Raw genomic sequence first — 12,284 nt, forward strand, 5'->3', positions numbered from 1 at the left:
TACGTGGTTTTAAAAATTTTTATGTCTCCCATTACTGTCTGGCTTCTCTAATTTTCCTGTGTCCCTTTGTCTAACAATTCATTATGTCTTTGTGGTTATCTGTGCAGGAAGAATCCCTTGTGTGTACACAACAAGAGCCCTTCGAATGAACACATAAGAATCTCAATCCAGGATTGTGGGAGTATCAAAATGGATCTACCTTCCATTTTGTATTATGCTTGACATTTTCTCCTTCATGGTTTTGATAGATTCTGCTTTGGTCTCCCTGGCAACGATCTTTATGTCTTTGTTTCAGCCTCTTAGCACTGAACAACAAAGAGGAAAGAAGGCTATTACCTGTTCCTGTTTGCCAAGCACAATGTCCCTGCCTGGGCTGAGTCACTCAGGAGAGATTAGAAGTGGAGCTGTTACTAAGACAACGGAATCGTACATCCATTTCCTCTGTGAGGCCCCTTTTCTTCATACATTCATATCAAGTAAGAAAGGGAGGGCTCTGGGATAAAAATACTGGCAGTGAACAAAGAAACAGTGTAAAGATGCTTTCCTACATTTCAGTAATGGTGGGATTTAAAGAGCAAAAATAATAATGTTAGAATGAGAAGTTCTTTATAACGTATAATAAATAACTGACACATACTTGAATGATAACAAAATATAATATCAGATAATGTCAAAATAATGACAGTATACATGCAGAGGGTTCATCAGAATCTCCCATGGGGCATTTATACTGTCATTATTTTTCACATCATTTGATCTTATATTTTGCTATCATTCAAGTATGTCAGTCATTATATATTATAAATATATGTTATATGAGAAAAGACTTCAGATGTGTGTTTAAGTAAATAGAATATCTTTATTAGCCAGCCGGCAACTACACTGGGTGTTTGGAATTCCAATGGAGCCCTGAGCCTTCCTCAAGGTGACCTTTGAAGCACAAGAATCATATCCTGTGTTAATATACTTCAGTTAACAAAAACAGTTAGCTGGGGATGAAACTATAGAAGCCAAAAGTAAGGTTAGTACATTTAGAAACTTTCCCAGAACTCTGAACTTTGATGGATTAGGCTTTTGTTTTAATTTTGGCAATGGTGCTGTATTTGTGCTGAGTTTTACAGCCTAAATGATACTTCCATCATGGAGTCAGTTGTGCTAATGTCTGAAGGCATACTCAAGTCTGGGGCCTTGTTACATTACCCATCCGTCTTACTGAATGAGTTAAATTGTGGACTCATCCTGCTTTAAAAATATGTAGTTGTTCCTAAGAACCAGTAATTTTATTGAATATTGGCCATATAATTTAAGATGCAAGGCCCTCTGTTAATCTAATTAAAATGAGAATCAAAGGCCAAGTCAGTGCTGATAGCAGAGTAGTTAGCCAGGGGGACAAAGAGAACAGAAACTGGTACCAAGTATCTGACTTATGTGTTTGTCTCTCTTTTGTTTTTAAGGGTTTTCCAACTACAGCAAGATTTCTACTAATTACTCTTAATTGATTAAGATAGAAACAACACGTTTCTTGCAAACCATATATAGGCCCTTTTATCTCCTGAGAAGTAAGTCTAAGCCTCTCCAATTTTGTAGGACCATTTTGGAAGGGAATCTAACTGTTGCTTTAATAACTCTAGGTCCTGATCAACCAGTTTTCTTAGTTTGGAAAGCATCAGAAGAGGCACATTTAATCAAACCATTGGTACATGCCCACCAAGTGATGGTCTGAAGGATTCAGGAATATTGCTTGTCATCCAGATGAGTTAATCCATAAAACAGAAGAGCAGGCATCAGAATAAGGGAAGTGCCTACATCAAAGGTTTTGGATATTGAACAAGTTTTAGTCCTTTATAAACCCTCTAACTTTAATTTGGGCTGTCTCCAGTCACACTGAGTTTTTTCAGTCAATGGCCTGACAGTCTGCTTAGTTCCTATCCCTATGTAGTACAGGGACTGAATGTTTAGGCATAACCTGCAATCTTAGCTGGTTTCTGGCTGGGAATAATTAACTGTATTCTCCAGAGTCCTTTCCTGTGGCATAGAGTCTGATTTTCCAGGTTTTTCCTGTTTCCTAAAGGCCAGACTCCTTTAAAGGAAAATTTTAGGAAGCTTCCGTTCTACAACCCCAATTTTTGCAATGGAAACTTCCTTGTTTCTGACAACTAGGGGACACAGATGCAAGGTACACATCAACATTGTATTGCTCCCTCAAAACATAAATTCTCTCATATATTTTTGTCTCCATACAACCAGGCACTTAAAGTGGCCATCAGCAAGTAGAGGTCACACTAGCTAACATGTTGCCTGTGTCTGTCTTCCTCAGTTTCCAGTCCAGGCCTGAGGGTGGCCGGAGTTGGATCGTAATCCTGTCTTCATATCAAACATACTCATTGGAAGAAGTTAGAGGGGCAGGAAGTGGAAGAGCCCTAGGTCCAATGACAACTCAATTTCAGTCGGTCCATAGTCCAGAGACAGTCCATTTGGCAGCAGCGTCTGTGGCTTTCCAATTTCTTGGCCTGGGTGTGGTCAGGGTCCATGCTGTAATGCCAGCAGTCTTCACAGCCTTAGGGGTAGGGAGAATCACCTCATGCTTGCCCTTCTAGGTCAGTTCCAGCTCCCTTTGTCTTCCTGGCCTTAGGAGTGGGGAGAATCATCTCATGCTTGCCCTTCTAGGTTAGTTCCAGCTCCCTCTGTCTTCCTGGCCTTAGGGGTGGGGAGAATCACTTATAGGGACCTTCTCAAGTTGGTTTCAGTGCAGCTTTGGCTACTGTCTTAACGCAGACAGTATCAGTAGACTCAAACATGGGGAACCTGTGGTGAACTCAGAGGCCAGCTGTATCTCTCAAATAGTCCAATGAACAACCTGTATGGAGGACTGGGGTCTGTGGTGACTTGACAAAGAATGGTTAGAGAGTCCTGTCAACTGCTGGTCTCTGAGCCTGGGAAGCAGTGCGGGTGGTCGTGCAAACATAATCTCACAGGTGGTAAATCCTTTCCTGTATGGGGTGAGGTAGGCCCAAAGCAAAGCAAAGGAAGGAGGCCTACTCATCCTTCTCTGAACTCTACTGAGAATTTTGATAGTTTCTTTTAATGTCCTGTTTATTCTTCTTACCTGCCCAGAACTCTGAGGCAGACAGTATCATTGGTCTAGAAGCACAATGAAGTTTTCAATCTGTCTAAAGCCTTAGCTATTGAAAGGTTTTGGCTATGAATGCTGGGCCATTGTCAGACTCTGTTGTTAGGAGGAGGCCAAATCAGGGAACAGGTTTGTAGGGGCTTTTTAGCTATTATTTGAGCAGTTTCAGTCTTGGTGGGGACACTTCTACCCACTAGGAAAATCTATCTACAGAAACTAGCTAGTTCTTGTATCCTCCCCCAGCAGGCTGGATCTTGGTAAAGTCAGTTTTCCCAGAGTTCACCAGCGTTTTGGTCTCTCATTTGGACCCTTTCCTGGGTAAGGGCTCTCTGTTTTGGATTCACTGGAGCACAAACCTGGCATCTGGCTGAGACATGCCATGCTAGATTATCTAATCTAGGCATAACATACCTTAGTCTGAGCAACTCAGAAGTTTTGTGGACCTCAGATGATCTCTTCCACTGGGAGAATGACCTTTCTCTCTGGTGTCCTCCATCAACCTGTCTGTGGGTTTGAGCTGTGCATTTCTTCTTCAACATGGATTCTCAGGCAGCATTAGGTTGGGGGTAAGTCATCAGAATATCAATCATTTGTCAGGTAAGCAGGTCAGTGGCCTGGCAGTGGTGGACTTCGTAATTATAGGGGAAGCCACACAGTCTCTAGGACGGCCGATATTTTCTAATGTTCTTTTTCCCTGGCGTGGGAAGCCCTCTTTCTCTACACATCATGGGAACATGTACAGTAGTAGACACATAATGACTGTCTGTGGATTCCATGGTGGATGTTGCTTTTCCCCATCTGAGATCCTGGGTAAGATCTGCCAACTGCTGGTCTCTGTGTCTGCCTTTGAGCCTGAGGTACCTGACTTGGGCTCAGATCGATTCAGTTAAAGTAACCCCTGCAGCTCCCACATACCTGGTTTCATCTCCTGACAGTCATGGATGAGCACCTGCAGGTTGTCAATAGGCAAGAGGGTAGCAGGATTGATGGTGGTGTGTTTCTCAAACCAGACTCCAGGGTGGTCCAGGAGTAGGATCTAGTAATTAGGACACACTAATTGGACAGAGTGTTTTGGTGTCCTTGGAGGAGGGTGTGGGGTGCTGTGGGAAAACATCTTGACCCAGAGTTACCTTGTTTGTTTTTTCAGGGCTACTAGCAGTAGCTGCCACAGCTCTTAGACAGGTAGGCCACCTTGTGGCTAAAGGGTCCAATTGTTTAGACAAGTACATCATAAGGTGTTCCCAAGGCCCCAGAGTTCGGGCTAAAACCCCTTTTGTTTCATGAACAAACAGATGAAAAGGTTTAGAGACATCTGGAAGTGCTAGGGCTGGAGCTGAAGTCAGAGCTGTTTTTAAAGTCTCAAATGTCTTTTGTTTGGTCTCAGTCCAGATTAGGGGCTCAGTACTACCCTCACCCCGTTGTGCTGCTGTATAGAGGCTTGGCTGTTTCCACAAACTGTGGTATCCAGAAGCAGCTATATTCGGTTGCACCTAGGAACCCTTGTACCTGTCTCTTAGTCTTTTGGGATCTGAAGGATGGCAACAATCCTACTCTGTGCAGACAGGCTCCTTTTGCCTCCCTGTCAGGAGCCATCTAGGATAGGCCAAGGCTAGCAAGTCACCTTCCTGGAGGTGGCCCACTACTTTTGGTCTGTGATGGGTGAGCTCTGTGGTAAGGTACCAAAGAGACTTCATTTCAGGATTGCTTCTTGCAGCTGATATGCCTTTCCTGTGCTTATTAAATTAAATTAATATAACAATCCCTGGGCATCAGCCCACCCTATTGTTCAGATTTCCTGCAGATCAGCATAAAGATGAACTTTCATGAGTTAGTGCACTTTAGATGAGTTAATGGGTCTACAGAATTCCTGATTTTATTCAAATAGTTTTAGGAAGAAAGTTTTAAGAAACGATCTTAGTCGATTTGCTAGAAAGATGTAACAAAGTTAGAATCAAGAACAGAAGGTGCCCACTGCTCATAATAGTAAGTAAAGGCTGCATAAATAAGAAATACAGTGAGCTTTCATACTTACAGTGAAAGGAGATATAGACTTGGGACAATTTTTTGTTCAAGGAAAAGCATGAAGGTCCAAGGATGAAGCCACAGGCGTGCACTATGATAAGGCAAGGCCATGTAAAAACTGTTGCTTTGAACTTATAACATGCTTACAGAAGGAAACACTGCTTTGAACTTAATATCAGCATCCTTCTGTAACTCCCATTTTATCTAATATTCTATCTCGGAGGTGATTTTCTAAAGAACTTTTTATCTAAGAACGTATTTAAAAGCCAGAAAAAGGAAAGTTATTGGTTGGATGATTTGGCTTGGGGGGGTCTCTGCCCCATCCATTTATCATCCATCCATCCATCCATCCATCCATCCAATGTATATGTCTGTTTGTCTGTACATATGTATGAAGGTGTATGTGTGTATGTATGTAAGCATGCTTGAATACTTGTGGAGTGTATGAGACAGGTGATTGGGCCCAACAAAAATGTGAATGTGTTAATGTGTAAGTGAGAATGAGAATCTGAATGTATGTATGAACATATATGTGTATGTGCATATCTGCCTGTATAAAACATCTTAATTCTTTTCCTTTCCTTCCTCTCTGGTTCACAAAGAGTTAACCAGCCTAGCCAGGGAGGATTATGTCAACCTGGACAGAGAAGGGAGTGATACCAATAAATCTTTTACCTAATCACCCTGCTTTTAGCAACAAGTGTCAATAGATCCAGAGGCCTGCAGCTTCTGGCCTCAGAGTAACTTAAAGTCAAGATAGGTATATGTTATTATAAAAAGTAACCCTACTCTTTGGCAAGACTAAGTTTTGCAGCCCCCCCTCCTGCTCTGCTGCTTCAGGGAGGACCCAGCCCTGGGCTGCTGCCTCCACATCCCCTCAGCTGGTAGCCAAAATAGCTGGCACAAAATAGCCTCTACAGAGCTGCATTCTGTATCCTTAGGTCTATAACTCTTGCAACAGCCCCTCAGTAGGCCTTTTAGAATGTACGTTCTCAGAAAACCTCTGCCAGAAGGGCAGGAGGTTGATTGCTGTATCATTCTTCTGTCTATCCCTTGAAAAGCAAAGATGGATTGACTCACCTCTGCCAATGGGAGATAAAGAATAATGCATCTTTCAGGTCCAAGATAGTGTACACCTGTTTCTCTGGAGGAATCAGACTCACTAGAATCAGAGGTCCAGGTTTCTTCTCAGACAGGAGAGGCATATTCCAGGATGACAGGCAGGGCACTAGGATGCTTGTTTCTCCAAGCCAGACTATGAAGCACTACAATTTCTCCTTTTGTTTTCGTAGTCACTGTGTATTGTTTAATCTGGATGGGTGTTAATCTGGATGAACTGGTTAGTTGAATAATTGTAGGAGTTTGGTGTTAGGCCAGTCCTAGGAGGTTTATTTCTACCCACATCTCGGGAAATCTTTGTTGTCAATCTGAAAGATAGTCCAGCTGTATCTTTTGATTGGAGGCAGAACTTTTGGCTAGGAGATATTCTTCTGACTGAGGGTAAGGCACCAGAATTGTGCTGGGTATCTGTAAGTCTAACTGTGTCTCATCATTAGAGAAGATGATGATGGCTTGCCAGGAGCCTCTCAGCCTGGTGAGGGTACAGAGTAGGACTCTGGTGTGGCTTTAAAGTCTGAGGGTCTCCAGATGTTCTAGCCCTCTAACTGTACTGAAATGCTGATGATATCTTCTAAAAAGTTCTAAAATCTTTCTTGCTCTTTCTGAGGGTAAAAGACTGCAGGCTTAGGTGATTGACACCTGTAGCCTAACAGCAGGGGATTAAGTAATGTGGCCTTTGTTCAGCACGAACTGGAGGGCTCTAACTTATGCCTGCTAGTGGGAAGTCCCAGGAAGAAAAAGGGACACTTTGAAAAGTGATTATTGCGTTTATTACTAAGTTGTAGAAAGTTGCCTATGAACGCTATCTAAGGGGAAAAGCAGAAAGATCCTAAGCAGGGAAAGGGAAAAATTTCTTCATCTCATCTCTTTGTCCTCAGTACTTACACATCTTTCAGAATACATAATCACACATTAAAAAGTTCATCAAAAGTTCACACACAAAATCAAATCATAAATTGAAATAGAAGTTTACAACAGAGAATGTTTACATACGTATCCATTAGGAGTAATTATCTGACTAAACATCCATCACCTGTCTAGCTCCACAGGTTCACTGAAGGTTGAAAACCATAACTAAGTTATTAGTGAAGTTTTGTATAGATAAACCCAGTTGATATTATATCTTCTGTCCCCACACCTATTATAAATCATTAGTTCCTTTTTTATGACCTTTGGTTAATTGTTTTACAACCTCATTGGAATGTGCTCTGAGTAGGAGAAAGTCTGGTTACTATCTAAGAGCAATTAACTGATGACACTTGGGAGACTGGCAGAGTTCTCATTGCAGTTTTGACTATCAGAAAGGATCTAATAGCAGTTCCACTATAAAAGAGCTTAATAATCACTGATATAATTTTAGGAATTCTTGTAGGATTACCATTAAGACTTAAGAATTCATCTATTTGTCTATACAGCATCACTACAAGACAACACATCTTCGTAGATCTGCAAAGATCTGCTCCAAAGGGATGGGATAATACCTAGTGATTGTTATATATATTTAATAATAACAGGAAAGTATATTAATAGCAAGAATCTTTCCTAAAATGAATTATCTTACAGCTTTGTCTAATAAGAGTAAATTGGTAGCAGGTTATATTACAATCCAAAGCAGAACATCTCAGGAAGATCACCTGTTAGTTACTAGCTTGTCCTATGATGGCTCCTGACAGTGGCTTTCAGTTTATGCAAAAGGCCTTTTTCTAATCAGTTCTTTTTTCCTTTGAGTTATCTCCAGCAACTGGGACCTAATTATACCTTGAAAAACATTTTGGGCAGTGGTGGCGCACGCCTTTAATCCCAGCACTTGGGAGGCAGAGGCAGGTGGATTTCTGAGTTCGAGGCCAGCCTGGTCTACAGAGTGAGTTCCAGGACAGCCAGGGCTACACAGAGAAACCCTGTCTCGAAAAAAAAAAAAAAAAGAAAAAGTACTTGAGTTTTGCTGGGCAGTGGTGGTGCACGCCTTTAAAAAAAACAAAAAAAAAAAAGAAAAAAGAAAAACATTTAACTTTTATAACTTTTTTAACATTTGGGACCAACTGGGTGACAAAAGGACATCTTTTTAGCAGCTGTCTTTAATCCTTCTAAAATTGTTTAATGTCTCCTTGGTTTGTATTGGACAGAATGGAAAATCCATTCTGCCCAGTCTGCATTGTCTGGCAGAGATGCCCCTGCCTAGCCAGGGGCCAGTTTCTCTACTCAATGGTGTGTCTTGAATTTTTCAATTCCCTGGTTCACTGGCTGAAATGGAGAAGGTAAGAAGGTAAGTCATCAAAAAGGGAGGAGCAGGACTTTTTTTCTTTTGGGCTCAGCGCATTCCCTTCCCTGGGGCTGCTTAGAAGGGAATGCCTGCCTTGGGGAACTTTCTCCCTACCTGTGTGCTTAGATGGCAGGGTATCCTCAGGATGGGAGGCCTGACACTTCCTCACTGTCACACAGGGACCAGGACCATGAACAGGAGTTGAGTGATATAACAGTGGGGCAGTCTGCAGGAAGGACAGGAAGAATAGTGGTGTGGTGGTAGTGGTGGTGGTGGTGGTGGTGGTAGTGGTGGTGGCAGCAGCGGCCGAGACAGCAGTGGCGGGTGGTGGGGGGTTGGGGGGCGGCAGCAGCAGCGGTGGCGACATTTTTTGTGTATTCTTTGTTTTTATTTTGTTTGTTTTCCCTGGGTGATATGGCAGAGCCAAAGAATTGACGTCCCTAATAAGAGGGTATACAGATCTCTTTAGTTGGGGGATGGTGTCTCACATCACAGAAACTCACTGGTCGATAAAGGGAAACAAAACACACATACAACACACACAAGTGAAAACAAACAGGGGTGACCACCACACATACACCTGAACAGACTTCTCATATGGATCCCAGACACTGGATCAGCAGCTGTATTCGACCTCTCCTATGTGTCCAAACAGAAGACGCTTTAACCAGACTCTGGAGGTGACAGACCAGGTAAGTTTATAATTTGTTTCCTTTTGTGGTGGGGGTGTCATACCTCTCTGATGCATTAGGCAAAGATTGATCAAAGGGAGTCCTGGGGACCTAGAACATCTCGGATTGTGCACCCCTAGGAATCTGACCACCACATTCTTCCTCTCTCTGAGGGAATCGCAGACCTTTCATGTCTAAAGGTTTGGTCTCCAGGGATTCCAGTGGGACCTCTGGAAAAGTGGGGTATCACCAGAGAAGACTACTCAGACATGGGTTTAAGCCAATAGAAACTATTAGCTGGCTGGTGAATATACTCTGTGTGTGTGTGTGTGTGTGTGTGTGTGTGTGTGTGTGTGTGTGTAGGAGGGGGGGATAAAGAACACAAAAAACTCTCAGGGTGAGCTTTTAAACACAAAAACCATGTTCTGGGTTGACATACTTCAGTTAACAAAAACAATTAGCCAGAAGCAGAACTACAGAAGCCAAAAGCATGCCTGATACATTTAGAGACTTTTCCTGAACTATGGACTTTCCTAGATTAGGTCTTTGTTTTCATTTTAACTGTCTACATGTTGAGTTTTACAGCCAGAATGGTACTTTCATTAAGGAGTCAGTTGTGCTAAGGGCTGGGCCATATTGCAATCCTTAGTATATGTCAGAATCCTGAAGAATTAGGCTCTAATACCAGTGAAGAAATGGACTTGCCGCTGAGAATGAAGGCAAGCAGGTAAAGAGCAAAAACATCTGTATTAGTCAGGATTCTCTAGAGTCACAGAACTTATAGGATGTCTCTCTATATAAAGGGAATTTATTGTGGTGACTTACAGTCTGCACTCCAACCAACCCAACAATGGGCAGCTGTGGATGGGAAGGCCAAGAATCTTGTAGTTGCTCAGTCCCATGAGGCTAATATGTTTCACCTGGTCTTCTGTCTAAGCTGGAATCCTGAAGAGGTAGGTTCCAACAGATGTGCTGGGAAGTGCAGGTGAAGAAGAGTGAGTCCTTCTTCCAATGTCCTTGCGTAGGCCTCCAGCAGAATTAAAGTGTGTACCACCACCCCAGGATTTAGAACTTGCTTTTTTTTCCAGGCTGGCCTTGAACTCAGAGATCTGCTTGCCTCAGTCTCCTGGGATTAAAGGCATGTACTTTCTACCTTGCCTGGGCCTAAAATTTTCATGGCCACTATGCTTCAAGATCAAAAGCATGTGTCATCCCAGGTCAAGATCCAGGTCAGAAGCCCATTCCTTCCAGCCTCAAGATCTGGATCACAGGTGTGCCCTTCATTTCTGGATTGTAGTTCATTCCAGATATAGTCAAGTTGACAACCAGGAGTAGCCACCACAGCTTCTGTCTTCCATGTCCTAATACAGGCTGCCACCAGAAGGTGTGGCCCAGATTTAAGGTGGTGGGTCTTCCCACCTCAAATGAGCCAATCAAGAAAAGTTCCTTACAGGTGTGCCCAGAAGCTTATGTTTTGGTTTATTCCAGATGTAGTAAACTGACAACCAAGAATATCCCTCACAAGTCTACCCCTTGTCAACTAGACACACAATCATATCTCCTTATGTCATGCTTATTTTACAAATATCCACTCCACCCAGGCACTTAAGTTTGTTGGGCTAGGCACATCCTCCCACTGAGGCATGACAAGGCATCCCAGCTAGAAGACCATATCCTATGGACAGACAACAGCTTTTGGGATAGTTCCCTTTCTAGTTGTTCAGGACCCATATGAAGACCAAGCTGCTCATTTGCTACATATGTGAGAGGAGGCCTAGGTCCAGCCTGCGTATATTCTTTGGTTGGTGGTTCAGACTGAGAACCTGAAGGGTCCAGGTTAGTTGACTCTGTCAGTCTTCCTGTGGAGTTCCTTTCCCCTTAGGGGCCTGCAATCCTTCCTCCTATTCTTCCCTAAGAGTCCCCAAGCTCCATCCACTGTTTGGCTGTGGGTGTCTGCATCTGTCTGAGTCAGCTGCTGGGTGGAGCCTCTCAGAGGACAGCCATGCAAGCATTAATAGTGTTAGGGATTGGTGCTTGCCCATGGCATGGGTCTCAAGTTGTGCCAGTTATTGGTTGGCCATTCCCTGAGTCACTGTTCCATCCCCTGAGTCTCTGTTCCATACCCTGTGCCTGCATTTCTTGTAGACAAGATAAATTTGGGGTTGAAAGTTTTGTGGGAGGGTTGGTGTCCCTGTTGTGCCACTGGGGTTCATGTCTGGCTACAAGTGGTGGCTTCTTCAGGTTCCATATCGTCGTCAATGTTGTGAGTCCCAGCTAAGATCACCTCCATTCATTCTTGGGCACCTCCGTTATCTCAGGTCTCTGTCTGGATCTGGAAATAGCCCCCCACCTCTTCATCCCCTTCAGTTGCAGATTTCCATTTATTTTCATGACCATCTAGCCATCTCTCCTGTCCTTCCCCCGCACCTTATCCTGAAGCCTCCCATTCCCCTCCCCCTCCCAGTTCCCTCCCTTCATCTGCCTCTCACGACTATTTTTATCTTATGAATATATTATCCATTCTTCAGTTGAGAGACATGTAGGTTGTTTCCAGTTTCTGGCTATTACAAATAAAGCTGCTATGAACAGAGTTGAGTCTTTGTGGGATGTTAGAGGATCTTTTGGGTATATGCCCAGGAGTGTATAGCTGGGATTTGAGGTAGAAGTATTCCCATGTTTCTGAGAAACCACCCATCTGATTTCCACAGTGACTGTACAAGTTTACCCTCTCATCAGCAATGGAGGAGTGCTCACCTTGCTCCACATCCTCGCCAGCACATGCTATCACTTGAGTTTTTGATCTTAACTATTCTGACTGGTATAAGATGGAACCTCAGGGTTGTTTTGATTTGCATTTCTCTGATGACTAAGGACTTTGAGCATTTCTCTAAGTGCTTCTTGGCCTTTCAAGATTCCTCTGTTGAGAATTCTCTTAGCTCTGCATCCCATTTTAAATTGGTGTTATTTGCATTATTGGTGTCTTAACTTCTTGAGTTCTTTGTGAATTTTGGATATTAGCCCTCTGTCAGATGTTGGGTTGGTAAACATCGTTTCCTAATCTATATGCTGCCATTTTGTCTTA

The 12,284-nt window shown here is 43.0% G+C and overlaps 1 protein-coding gene across 2 annotated transcripts in view; it reads left to right on the top strand.

Moving 5' to 3' along the window:
- Positions 1-330: 330 nt before the first annotated feature.
- The window catches only part of LOC114625361 (protein FAM156A/FAM156B-like), a 68,321-nt gene continuing 56,367 nt past the window's right edge, over positions 331-12,284 (top strand). Inside the window, exons 1-2 of one of the 2 annotated variants that reach the window (XR_003712065.1) lie at positions 331-476; positions 1,455-1,671. The gene's annotated coding sequence lies outside the window, so the exon portion shown is untranslated. Of the gene's footprint in view, positions 477-1,454; positions 9,224-12,284 lie in introns of those variants that run through there. The other variant, XM_028772628.1, reaches the window with a different exon arrangement.

This window comes from Grammomys surdaster, unplaced genomic scaffold, assembly GCF_004785775.1.
Source record: "Grammomys surdaster isolate TR1022 unplaced genomic scaffold, NIH_TR_1.0 216, whole genome shotgun sequence".
Classification (NCBI taxonomy): domain Eukaryota; kingdom Metazoa; phylum Chordata; class Mammalia; order Rodentia; family Muridae; genus Grammomys; species Grammomys surdaster.